Source organism: Polypterus senegalus, chromosome 1 (genome assembly GCF_016835505.1).
Source record: "Polypterus senegalus isolate Bchr_013 chromosome 1, ASM1683550v1, whole genome shotgun sequence".
Classification (NCBI taxonomy): Eukaryota; Metazoa; Chordata; class Cladistia; order Polypteriformes; family Polypteridae; genus Polypterus; species Polypterus senegalus.
This window is the reverse complement of record NC_053154.1, coordinates 331400885-331413523: the sequence shown is the minus strand read 5'-3', so window position 1 is coordinate 331413523 and position 12639 is coordinate 331400885. Positions and strand designations below refer to the sequence as shown.

Here is a 12639-nt window from a genome sequence, read left to right as displayed (position 1 = left end):
TGCAGCCCAAGCAGCCCCAGCGGCACCCACGCTAGCTGCAGGGCTCGGGCCGGTTTTATTTTTGGAGTGGTTCTCAGATTTGCCTCTTCCATTTGTAGGAAGGCGCACTAAAGACCAAGATGAACTCTCCAAGCTCACACAACAGGCTGGGAGCCGGAGACGGGAGCCTCTAACCCCCCTCAGCGGCACTGACTCAGGTAAAGAGCACAGCGCTCTTTGGGTTTCTTTCCTTGTGGGCACCTGTGCCAGCTGCCAGCTGGTTTCACTCTGGGCTGCTTATTTGGGTAAAGGCCACAGATAGACAATGTGTAGTGGTGGACAGGCCGGGGGGATTTTAACTTTACTTTGCACGCGTCTGCACTTGGGGGTGGGGGGGTCATGAATGGGTGTCACTTCCAGTTGCTTTGAAGTTGGCCTGCCATCTTGCCAGTGTTCTTCTTGTGTTTTCCTTCTGCTTTGGCTCTGTCAGCTCAGAAGCTCCTCTGCGTATTTTATTTCTGGATTCTTGAAGCAACTGAAGAGGGGGTCTCGGTGGGCACTGACCCGGCAGGTGCCCGTTGTGCAGCTCCTTACATTGTCAGGCTATAATTAATCCATCCTCGTCTGAACTCATCTGCTGGGCGCTGACCAAATGCTGACCCATCAGTTCCTTAAAAAGCTGCTGCCCTCCTCGGTGCCCCCAGTCGTCAGCTCCCTCTCAGAGTGGGGGATTTTAACACAAAGAGGTCAAAGGGCATTTAGTGCCTTAAGAAAAGGGGGGGGGGTCAGGATCAATTAATATCAAGGCTCAACTTAGGGCCATAAAGGGTGGGGGAGGGTCAACGTTTTTAAAGCGGGGGCTCATTTTAAGTCTGCCCAAAAATCTGTGGCATACTGGTGAGGGCACCGCATTCATGGCTCCCAGGCTCATTCTGACTCAATGTGTGACACTGAGTGTGTCACCCACAAGGTCCTGGGGGTCACCTTAAGTAAAAATAAATGGGAAATAAAGACAAGTTGAACCAAGGTGGGGGGGGGGTCACTTTAAAATTAGAGGAATGGAGGTGCAGCGAAGATGGACGTAAACCCCCGGGTGGGCTTACCGACAGTCAGTCTGATACTCAAATCAATGAAGGGGGCACTTGAGTTACATCATCAGTAGTCACTCAGCTATAAATCAATAGGGGGGCACTTATAGCTGGCTTTAAATGGTCACTTGGCTTTAAGTCCCATAAGGGGTCTTTTAGGTCCCAGCTTTGGGCAACGGCACCACACTGGGTGACACCATCAGAGGGGGTGACACCCAAATGACAGTCTATGAATTATTAGTATTTACAGGGTTTTGGGCTCAAATCATCAAGGGGACCCCCACCTGAGTGTCCCCCACATCATTAATAGTGGAGACTATTGTGCTGCATTAAACAGCAGGGGGTCCGCAAGCTGCACTGCCTGTTAAGGAGCTCTGATCATCAAGCCCCCCAGGGGTCTGTGGGGGTCTTAATCCAGCCTTGGTTACTGCACTGGGTGACACCAACTCTGGTGATGCCACTGGCTACAGGGTCACTTTCTAAATGACAAAGGGGTCACTTAGTGCTGGCTTTAACCAATATGGCATCACTCTGGCTTTGGGTTACATCATTAGGGGGGTCACACAGCTTTAACTCGATGGGGGTCCCTTTGGGCTAGTTTTAAAAGTCTAGGAGGTCACTTTGACTTTAAATCAGTCGAGGGGTCCTTTAGCTCCAGCATCAATTGACTAGGGGGGGTCACCTGGGCCGGACTTTAAATCAATTTGGGGTACCTTTGCTTGAAATCATTTGAGAGGTAAACTCAATGGGGGTCCCTTGTGCTTCGTCAGTAATGCATGTTTGACTTAAAGGGGTCACTTAGTAAAGGGGCACCTTTACTTTAAAGCAATGGGGGTCCTCTGCTTGAAATCAATGGAGGGGTCAATCTGACCAGCTTTATAATCAGAATAAAGTCGCTTAGGCCGCCCTGCTTGACATCGGTGGCTTTGGGGGGTTACTAGGGTGGTCACTGAGGTCCTGAATTTTAATCAGCATGGGGTCACCTGGGTGTAACCATAAAGGACTAAGGGGTCACTTAGGGCTGGCTTTAAATCAGTATGGTTGAAAGCAATAGGGTGGACCCCCAGGTCTAGCTTTAAATGTCCTGGTGGTCTCTAAGGCGAGACTTGCTTAAAGTGTAAGGGGGCTTACTGACAGTCAGTCTTAAATAGGGGGGTCACTTAAGCCTGACTTTGAAATAATGTGCAGTGACTTTGTTTTCAGGCAGTTGAGGGGTCACCTTGGCTTAAGTCGAACTCAATATGGGGTCACATCAGTAGGGGGTCATTTAAAATTCAAACTACCTGAGGGTCACTTGGGCCTGACTTTTAATCAATATGGGCTCACTTTGCTTTTTATCATTAGAAGGTCACTTTGGCCTGTTTTTAAACGACTTACTGGGTCTTAAATTGATTTTAGTCATTTAGGCCTGGATGGACTGGCATGTGATTACTGGGGGCTCAACTCTGACTGCCCGCCTAGGGCTGCGTGGTCAGGGGCTCAGTTAGGACCCTCATTCACAGTTGTTTTCTCTCCCTGGACTGGCTGTGTGAGGCTCGTTTTCAGGTGTCCAGACAGCCTTACGCTTTTCCAGGACCACCCAGCCTTGGCTTTGGTCATTCAGTGGTGGGTTGGCGTCCGTCTCTGAGGGGTTCTGTGGGAACAAAACAAGGACTTGCAGGTCACCATGGCCGCCGTTTCATGATGAGCCCGATGGGTGCCCCTCTAGTGTTTGTCAGTGTGATCCTTCCCATTCCTGGCCATGGTGGTCCCTTATTTGGCTCTTCATGTAAATGGACCCCTGTTGGTGGGTACGGCCTTTGGTCCCGGCTGGGGCTCTTCTTGAGTGCGTTTAACACCCTCAGGTTTGGTGAAGAAGCCGAGTTACGCCATTCCTGCTGCGTTTTCAGCGGCTCATCCAAGGCTGATGGTAACAGTGTCCTCAACCTGAGTTGCTCCAAAGCACACGCGGGATCAGCTGTGTACTACTGGCCCCTCGGCAGAGTGCTGCCCCCCAAGTCTGCCTTGTCTTATGGCTTGATAAGCCGCTCCTCATTAACTGAACGCTTCCTGTCTCCACTAGGGGGTGACACTCCTGGCCTTCCTGTCGTCCCCACGTGTGTCTCTCAATTGATTTGCACTGGAAGTGTGAGGTGAGTGGAGCCCCCCGAGTCTGTCCATCATCACAGTCCACTCACTTGTCCTTATCTGGATATGCATTCAGTCAGGGGTCCATACTTTGCTCTTTGGGTTCTTGGCTGAGGCCAGCAGCTGCCATGTCTCCCCTAAGATTTGCTTCTCTTGGCTCCATCTGCTTTTGCTGAAGGTGTAACATGTGGTGCCCATCCTGTGTGGTGGCATCTTCAGCCTGGCTTACTCACATCTGTGTGTGACAGGAGACCCACCAGTCCATATGGAACTAAACATAAAGAGACAATGGAGGACAATTATGTGCAGAGCAGGTGACATCAGGGACTGCTTTGAGTGTCCCCAGCGTAGCACCTGCGCACTTTCAGAGACTCACCCCTAGGTGGTGCTAATACTTCAATCAGGATGCAGGCCAAGTAATGACAGCTGTGGCCCTCAAGAGGGAGCACCATACTGACCTGACGAGGTTCAATAGATAGATAGATAGATAGATAGATAGATACTTTATTAATCCCAAGGGGAATTCACAATAGTGGGGGCCAGCATGGGGGGGGGTACGCATCCATGATGTGTGTGGTGGTATTAATGGTGGGAGTTCCTGGCCCTCCACCCCTTGCAGGACATGTGTGTGTCGAGGTTTGGGGGTACAGGACAGCAGGCACAGCGAGTGACCCACAGCTGAGGTCTGGTACAAAGAGTGCCAACTCAGCCTGTGTGCGGAGGATTGTGGGTAATGTAGTCCTTTGCGCTACTCTCACCCCGTGGGGTCTGCTCTTGATTTCTGCTGACAATCACTTGCTTGAATTTGTGATGCAAGCCGACAGGTGGGCACGTAAGGGTCAACGCCAGCTCCCTTTTGCTTTGAGTCTTGGACAAAGGTGGCACCCTTGAAATTCTTCATGGTGGAAATTAAGCTCATCTTGCCCTGCTGAGTGAATGCGCCCACATAATGAGCCCCACTGCTCCTTTTCTGGTGCCTTAAACTTGTATTCAGGGACTCTCTGTGTGATGTTTGGCCACTAGGTGGTGGTAGGCTCTCACGGTCAAGCTGAAGTTCTGGAGCTGGACACTGACCCTGCCTGATTAAAAAAGGGGGATTGTAAATCATAGGCAGGCCAGCAGGCTTCAGGTCATTTGAGCTGACCAGTGGTCTGAACAGCAGCTGGAATGTAATGTGCTGAATCTGAGAAGACCCCTTGAAGTTAAGGCAAGTGGGGGTTGGCTTGGACCTGGCCTATCTGTGATAGCACGATGTTGTTGTGCTGCCCCCTACTGGCACTGCACGTAAACTCCAAATCAGCAGGTAGCCGCGGTCATCGCCATTCCCCTCATTATTCTGGGTGTTCCTAATGAGTAGCAGTGGGCAGCTTTGTTCTCTTACTGTCTACTTGGTCTTCTGGTCAGTCCTTAGGATAAAGTAATGATATGTGGGAACGCTGAAGACCCTCCATCCAGGGCGCCGAGAGGACTGAGCATCCAGCAGGGCCGATCCGCAGCCCCCTTCAGTCCAGTCAGGACATGCGCGTCTGTCACAATCAGATAACAGGCGGCCCGTTTAGTAAAGCACGTTTTAAACGGAAAAGGCGCTATACAGAGCTTCATGGCTTTTATAAAACTGGCACACGTGACGTCCGCTGTCCACGACAATTCAAGATCAATGCACAGCCTGCAAGGCACCGGGAATCTTCCAGAAATGACGTAGCTAAATATGCAAATAAAGTATTGTGAAGCTTGACAGTAATTACCTTTCACCGAAGTGATACGAGCGCACCAGCTCTGTTTTTCTGGCTCATTTCTTTGTATATCGACGCATTTAATTCTTCAGTTATTCGTTTCAGTGACGCCGCACGCGACACGAACTCCGCCTTGAAACTCAAGCTGTCATTTTCACTCGTCAAACCTGAGAGGGCGGGCTCTACGGAGTTCTGGCTTTTTGATTGGTGAATGATGGGTAGGTCTTCTGCCACCTACATTTACAAGTCACCGTTCAGACGCAAACGCGTGGCGCCGAAGTCTGAGCTTCATGAATTAAAGTCGCCGCGATGTGCAGCCGTTTCTGTGCGCTCGCATCCTCCGCAGACGTCCGCAGCCCCAGACCTGCGCATGCGCTTTGTTTACTTTGAGAAACCGGCGGCTCACAAGCGCGAGCGAACTTGTGACAGTGCGCGTGCGCGTCCGTGGCGGATACGAGACGAGTGCAAGATAAACCTACCAACAATCAGAGTGACACGCGGCGACATTAATTTCTCAACAGGAGTTCGGATCCGAAGTGTCTGCCGTAAATGTGGCACTCCATGGGCGAAGATTTGCATTCACCAATCAAAACACAGCACTCGCTATAACCCGCCTTCTCAACTTTGACGAGCGGAAGTGACAGTCTAAGCGGAGTTTTATGTTGCGTCTCTGAAATAAAAAATGAGAAAGAAGAAGAATATTTCGTGACACGTTTAATTACTTATTCTCATATAATTGCTCGTTTGTGAAAACGTATTTGTTGTCACATTTCGTAATGTATTTGTTTTGTCTGAAATATTCCTCCATAGTAAGGCACTATATAAAGATATTGCGTCAACTTTGAAATGACGTGTAACGCTCCTTGAACTGAACGGGCGCTATGAATGCTGTGCTTGTAGAGCCTTCTAGAAAGAAGTCCACCTGATAATTCGTAAAATTCTTTGTAGTGATAAACATTCAAAGACTTCCTTATATAAAAAGGCGCTATATAAATAATTATGGATTTTTGAAAGGTCTTGGGATGAAAGCAAGTGTGTGAAATGGTTCGTGCTTGAAGACACAATGATGAGACAGTCTGCAAGATCCCACAGCCCCAAACACACAAAGCATCCATGGACCCTGGGAAGGACAGGAGCTCCATCAGGGATTGTCCTGCTTGTGCCCAGTAATGCCAGAACAGGCTCCATCTGCCTTAAATGGTTTAAAAACATCCATCCTTCTTCCTAATCAGCTTATCCAGGGCTGGTTTGTGGGGTACCTGGAGCCTGTCCCAGCAAACATCGGGCACATGGCAGGAAACATCAGTGGACAGGATCCTAGTCCATCCCAGGAAGAACACACACAGAGACATGAGGTTATGTACTCGGACTTATGAGCATAAGTCTATTGTGCCGATGTCTGCTTTGAAAGGCACTATAAACACACAGACTCGTTATGTAAAGTGCTTTGTGACAGTCGTCTCTTTGAAAAGAGCTCCATGCACGCTGTGGGGTGGGGGGCTCGGGGGTCACAGCCTGGGGGGAGTCAGCAGCAGGCGGTCCAGGACGGTAACTGCTGAGCCACACCGCCTGCCTGCCAAGGCTTCAGTATGACACGTCACTGCAGGGTGATAATCAAAGGCTGGCGCCATTAAAGGACAGTTTACTTCATGAAGCACTTCGTACAAATGACTGGCTGTGTGTGCCGGACTTCGAGGTTACACCTCATGAGGACGGGCTCATTACTTTGTACCGGTGGTCACCTCGAAACGGCGGACTTTACTGGCATTGTGCTCTGTACACACATCCTCGCGTTAGATTAGGAAAGGCGCTATATTAAGGTTTACTTTATCTAAAGCAGAGAGTCTAGGAATCTAAAAGAGCAGTTACTGTCACTCAGTCAGTCAGTCAGTCATTAGTTCACTGATTCATTGTCTGCTCTCTCTTTATCCTTTTCATTCATTCATTCATTCATTCATCCTCTAGTCCCTCATATCCCTTACATTCATTCATATATTAATTAATTCGTCCATTCATCCATCCATCCATCCATTTTCTCATTAATTCAAACCCGAATTTTTCCATTGTTGCATTATCCAGTCCCTCTCATTCATTCATGCATTCGTTTGTTCATTTTTTTATTCATTCATTTGTTCATGGATTCATTTTCCAGTCCATCTTTGTTGCTTGCAATCATCCATTCATTAGAATATTTTTCCATAGTTTTTCCCTTGAGTCATTCCTTCACTTATAAATCCATCCACTTTCTCATTCGCCCATTTATTCCATTAATTTTCAACTCCATCTTGTCCCTTTTCATTCGTTCACTCACTCATCCATTTATTCTGTTCATTTTCCAGTCACGTTTGTTCCCTTTCATTCATTCATTCATTCACTTTTTAATTTGTCCATTTTTTCCAATCATTTTTGATTCCCTCTTTTTCCCTTCCAGTCCTTCATTCCTTTGTGCACCAGGGCTGCCACCTCTGCCAGCTCTGCCAGTTGTATTTGGCTCTGGACCCTCCTTCACACCTGTTTGAGGTCGGTCTATATAGCGCCTTTTTGAGAGATCACAGCCGTCCTCAGTGTGTTTGTGGTCTGCAGTGTCTGTTCTGAGAGACCACTTCACAACTTCTGTTGTGTTCGGTTTGATGAGCGTCATCACGTCATCTGTGTCATATAGTGCCTTTCGTAACCAAGTGCCTTATTAATAATAATTAATTTGCTCTGACTGGTGTAACGTTTGTCATGCAGGTCCTTATGTGTCCCACAAAGCCATTTAGCTCAGTCTCATCACAGAGATTGTTATTTGTAATGTAAGTATTTTTATATAGCGCCTTTCATAAAAGGCCCATTTTGCAGAAAGGTCAGCTGTCTGTTTAGTCACATCGACCCCCCCTTCTCCTTTTCTTGACACCCCCCCAGCCATGTTGTATCGGCTGTCATTTCATAAAGCGCCCTGCACTGTGGCGGGGGGCCGCTGACTCCATATAGCACCTTTCATTGACTTGACACTTGTACTTTTGGCACCTGGGGCATTTCATGCTGGGTGGCTGCCCTTTTTATAGCGCCCCTCAACCTCTTTTTTTATTTTTTTTGCACTCTAGTAAAGCTCTCGATCCTCGTTTCATCGGACTCGACTGATTTACAGCTTTCAGTAAAGTTCTGAGACAAGTAACAGGTGACGGTGTCACTTGAGCCTGCAGGATTCTGTCACCCTGCTAAAATTAGGCCAAGTTGCTCCGGGTTGCTTCAAGGGGCAATCACTCCTGCCCGTGAGGTCCTGCCTGGCCGCCACAAATGGTGAGTGCATATGATTTGGGAATGAAAGGCAGACGATTGATCTGCACCGTTTATAGCGCCTTTCAGAATCCACCGAGCTTGCGTTTTCTTCTTGTGTTTTATGTTTTTAAGTATCTGCCGCTGCTGAGTGGTGCCCGCGTAAGCACTGATGGCTGGCTGTGTGCGGACGACACTTGCTTTGTGTGGTTTTTTTTTATTGTTTTCCATTCTTGGGCTCCTTGTTTTGTGCCCCTCAGGGCTAAGGGCAGAATCCCCCAGGCTGGCTGGTGCAGTTCAGTCTGAGTGCCCTGTATGTGCCCCTTCTGCCATGCCAGTGGGCCAGGCAGTCACAGGCTCAAGCGGCATATGAGTTCTGTTGGCGACTGATTGTTCCTGCAGAGTCACTCTGGAATGCCAGTCTGTTGCTATACCCACATTACAAGGTGGGCACCGACTGCAGGTGGGCTATTTAAGTCGCCACACTCCCCTGTCTGTGCCACTATGTACTGGAGGGAGGAACCACAAGAAGGTCTCTGCCACCTTTATGCCCTGGCATTAACCTCTGTCATATATGCATTTTGGGGGCTTGCTTTCCAATAAAAGGATTTGGGATTATTGTGTGGGGGCAAATGATGGACGGATGCTTTGAGAACTCACTTTTAGATAAAACGTGGGCAGCAAAGCATAATAGGGTGGGTGTATCAATCTTTAAATAATCCTGGCATTTCCTGCAGAAATTAGGCCACCCACCACACGGCAGCACCAGGAAGCCCAGTGGGCAGGCCGTTCGTTCACCTGCCCTTGGCACAAACCCACCATTCAAGTGCTCCAGGAATGTTAAATGAATGTTTCATGCTGAAGATTTTCAATCTCTAATGCTTTTCACTGAAAGTGAAATGAAATGACAACCAGCAGAGGCAGGGGACAAAAGTCACATTGAGGAGACACGGGTTCAAAGAACAAAACGATTTAGCAGAGAAGGGTGGCATCATTTCACCAACACTTCACCAACATCAGGAGTCCAAGGTGTTAGTATGGGGTACGGAGTGGTGGGCTTTCATACTGTAGTAGTGCCTGCTGCCTGAGGTGTGCCCATCAGAGAGTTGGCAGCATGCCCGATGGGCTCTGTTTGAGTCACCCAAATGCACCGCAGTGGAGATGTGAGGCTCAATGTTAAGATTAACAAACACTGCTGGGCACAGAGAAAGACTGGCGTAGTCGGCAGGATTCAGAGTCCAATGGCCTAAGAAGCTAATCTGACACCTCCAGTGAGCCCCCCTTAGTAAGATAGCGGGCAGCAGCTGAGACATGAGGCTGGCAATGAGGGAAACGGCAATGCCAGGCACAGAGGAAGGCAAGGCTGGTGTAGTTGGCAGGATTAGGAGTTTAGAGGTCCAAGATGTAAATCTGTCACCTCCAGTGAGTCACAGTACCACTAGTAGACTGGTGGACTGGTGGAATCGTGAGGTTCAAAGTAAAAGCTAACACTCAATGAAGTGCCACACAGAGCGAGACTGGTGTAGTCGGCAGGATTCAGCGTTCAGTTGGCGAGACCGAGGCCTTGAGGCAGGTGACATGCTGGATGTCCTCAGCACACAGGAGCAGAACACAAGGTTGGGCCGACACTCCAGTCACACCAAGGAGGCCGTGCAGAGATCGGTCGCAGGCATCATTTTGGGGGGGGTTTGGGGTCCTCCATTGGATAACACAAGTGAGGTGGTGCAGGTGGAAGACCCCAGAGTGTGGAGCCTGACCCCAGGACCTGGGGGTTGTTTTTAAACCAGCTGTGAGATCCTGGAGTAGCTGACCTGAACGGATTCGCTTTTCCTTTTTTTGGTGTTTTTCTTCATCCCCTCATTTTAGGGGCTTCTTTAGCTCGAGATTTGGAATCTTCCATTCGTTTCTTTGATTTAAGTTTTACTTTTGTTGCTTTGCACATTTTGTGTGCCATTTTCCCCTCCATTGTGGTTGCTGTCGATTGCTGCCCTCTTTTGCCCTCCTGTCAGTCGGCCGGCTCCCGTGTCATTAAGGGTCCGGCTTAAAACGTCGCCCATGAGATTGTGTTCTTATCCGAGGTTACGGATTCTGAAAGACCTTCTTGACGTTTGAGTTTGTCACTCGACTCTTGCCTGTCATTTTTTGCTTCTCCTATTGGCTTTGGCGTAGCCTGGCAGGTCGCTCAGTGTTGATGTTTTAAGTCTCATTCTGGTTTTCCTTCAAAGGAGACCCCCTATTGCTGGCTTGGTCACCGTACAGTGGCCAGCACTGACATTAGAAAGCTGGTCAGTAATGGTATCAGTGAGGACTGTGCCAGTGTCATGGTGGGCCTGCAGCAGAACAGCCCCTTTATCTGGTGGCACCTCCGGTCCATCATAATATTCAGGCCTTGACGTGACTTGTAAGCCTGGCAGAGTAGACTTTCACTTGGCACAGCAACCCTGCTGACAAATGAGGAGGGCACTGAACAGCTGGTGGTCCTAGGCCAGTAGCAGAGGTGTGATGGGGATCAAGGAGACCCCAACCGTCAGGATTTTCACGTCTCAGGTGAGGTGTCCAGCCCTCCACTTGTGACAGCAGAGAGTCACCCACGTAGAGAGTGTGAACCTGCCCAGCAGGGGGCACTGCCATATCTCACTCACCCAGGAGCAGACCCGACATGGCAGCAGTGTGTGCGTCTTACTGGGTTCTGAAGTTTCATGCAAGTCAAACTTTTTATTGTGCTGATGAAAATACCTGTGGCCGTCCGTATCAAGCGTCTGACTTGGGTGAGAAGTCGTGTGGCATCAGGGCAGGACACGAGAGGAGCGGTCGGGCCCATCCAGGAGCAGAAGTCCACGTCTGAGAATGAAAGACGTCTCGATTACACGGCAACTGGCACTCGTCCTGAAGTTTTATAGTTTAGTGGTACTGACACTAAGGCTTCAGCACAAGGAGGAAGATGACGGTAATAATAACCATCACCATCATCATCAAAGAAGAAGAAGGAAACTACTGCACTAAGCTGCACGTCATCATCACCACTTTGTGACAGCATCAAGAATAATAAAGTGACAAACACTGAGATCAAAGACCGAGACACACACACACACACCGAGTGACACTCAAGTTTGATGACGGGCACATTTACTGAACCAGGGATGTGCCAGAGATTGTTCCTGCCTTGTGCCCTGTGCACTCTGGGATGGGCTCCAGTTTCACCTGATTGGCATAATCAGGGTTTAGGAAATGGATGGATGGATGGATGGATGATCCACTGCCATATCGTGGAAGAATCTCCTTCCAGCTGTTATGGCTACGGAGGGCACCTCATAAAGTAGCAGTTACTGAAGCCAGCCGTGGCTATCGTGCTGCTGTCTGATGCCACGTTCACCTTCCCAATGTTATCGATCATTTTCTAGAGTTGTGTGCCGAGCCCCTCTCTCCGTGAATCTCACTTATCCTCTGTGGCTCTCTGCTCATCCGATAACCTGGACGTTATCTGCTGGCTTTCTTGAACCCTCCCAGGGGTTGATTTATTGCAGAGCTCAGTGTCCCAGTGTGACACGTCACTGTCAATCACCCATCCAGCCCCGCCTATCTTCAGGGTGACTACAGGGTGCTTTGCATCCATGGGCTCCTGTGTGTTGTCGCCGTGATATCCGCCTGAGATTCACTTCTGGTCTTTGTGTATGTGTGTTGATTTGCACGAATGCCATCTGCCCTAACATGGCGTCTCGTGAAGCTGTCGGCAAATGAACACTTCTGCGTTTTACGGCAAGCGCTGTTGTCATGGCGTTCAGCTTTTGGTGCAAAGACCCACCTCATCGCTACTGCCATGCTGTGTTTTTCGGAGAGCAGCATTGTGGCTGGCAGTGCATGGCTTCTCTGTCTGGATGAATCCGTCACACAGCCTACAAGATCTGTCACAAAAAATACGATTCCACCTCTGCCAAGTCGATATCCCTGAATAAATTCACTAGCTGTGCTACCCGCCTAAGAGAAGTTGAAATCTAAGTAGTCAACGCGGACCTCAGCATTAACATCAGCAGTGCACCTTCTACTATGAAATAAAATGCATTGCATTTGTCATTCCAACAGGTGGTGCATCACAAACATTTGCATTCCAACAGGTGGTGCATCACAAACATTTGCATTCCAACAGGTGGTGCATCACAAACATTTGTCATTCCAACAGGTGGTGCATCACAAACATTTGCATTCCAACAGGTGGTGCATCACAAACATTTGTCATTCCAACAGGTGGTGCATCACAAACATTTGCAGTAATAAAATGCATTACAACAACAACAATATTTATTTATATAGCACATTCTCATACAAATGGTGTAGATCAAAGTGCTTATCACAAACATTTCTAAAGCACCATCTGTTGAAATGACAAATGCCATTCAAATGCCCCTGTTATATGCCATCTGGAATGGGATTTGTTAAACCAGTTTTAATTTCTGTTG

General features: G+C 48.7%; 1 protein-coding gene across 2 annotated transcripts in view; it reads left to right on the top strand.

The window, feature by feature from the left end:
* The first annotated feature begins 49 nt into the window (after positions 1-49).
* The window catches only part of prr33 (proline rich 33), a 40276-nt gene continuing 27686 nt past the window's right edge, over positions 50-12639 (top strand). The window contains exon 1 of one of the 2 annotated variants that reach the window (XM_039738298.1): positions 50-197. The gene's annotated coding sequence lies outside the window, so the exon portion shown is untranslated. Of the gene's footprint in view, positions 198-8093; positions 8210-12639 lie in introns of those variants that run through there. The other variant, XM_039738316.1, reaches the window with a different exon arrangement.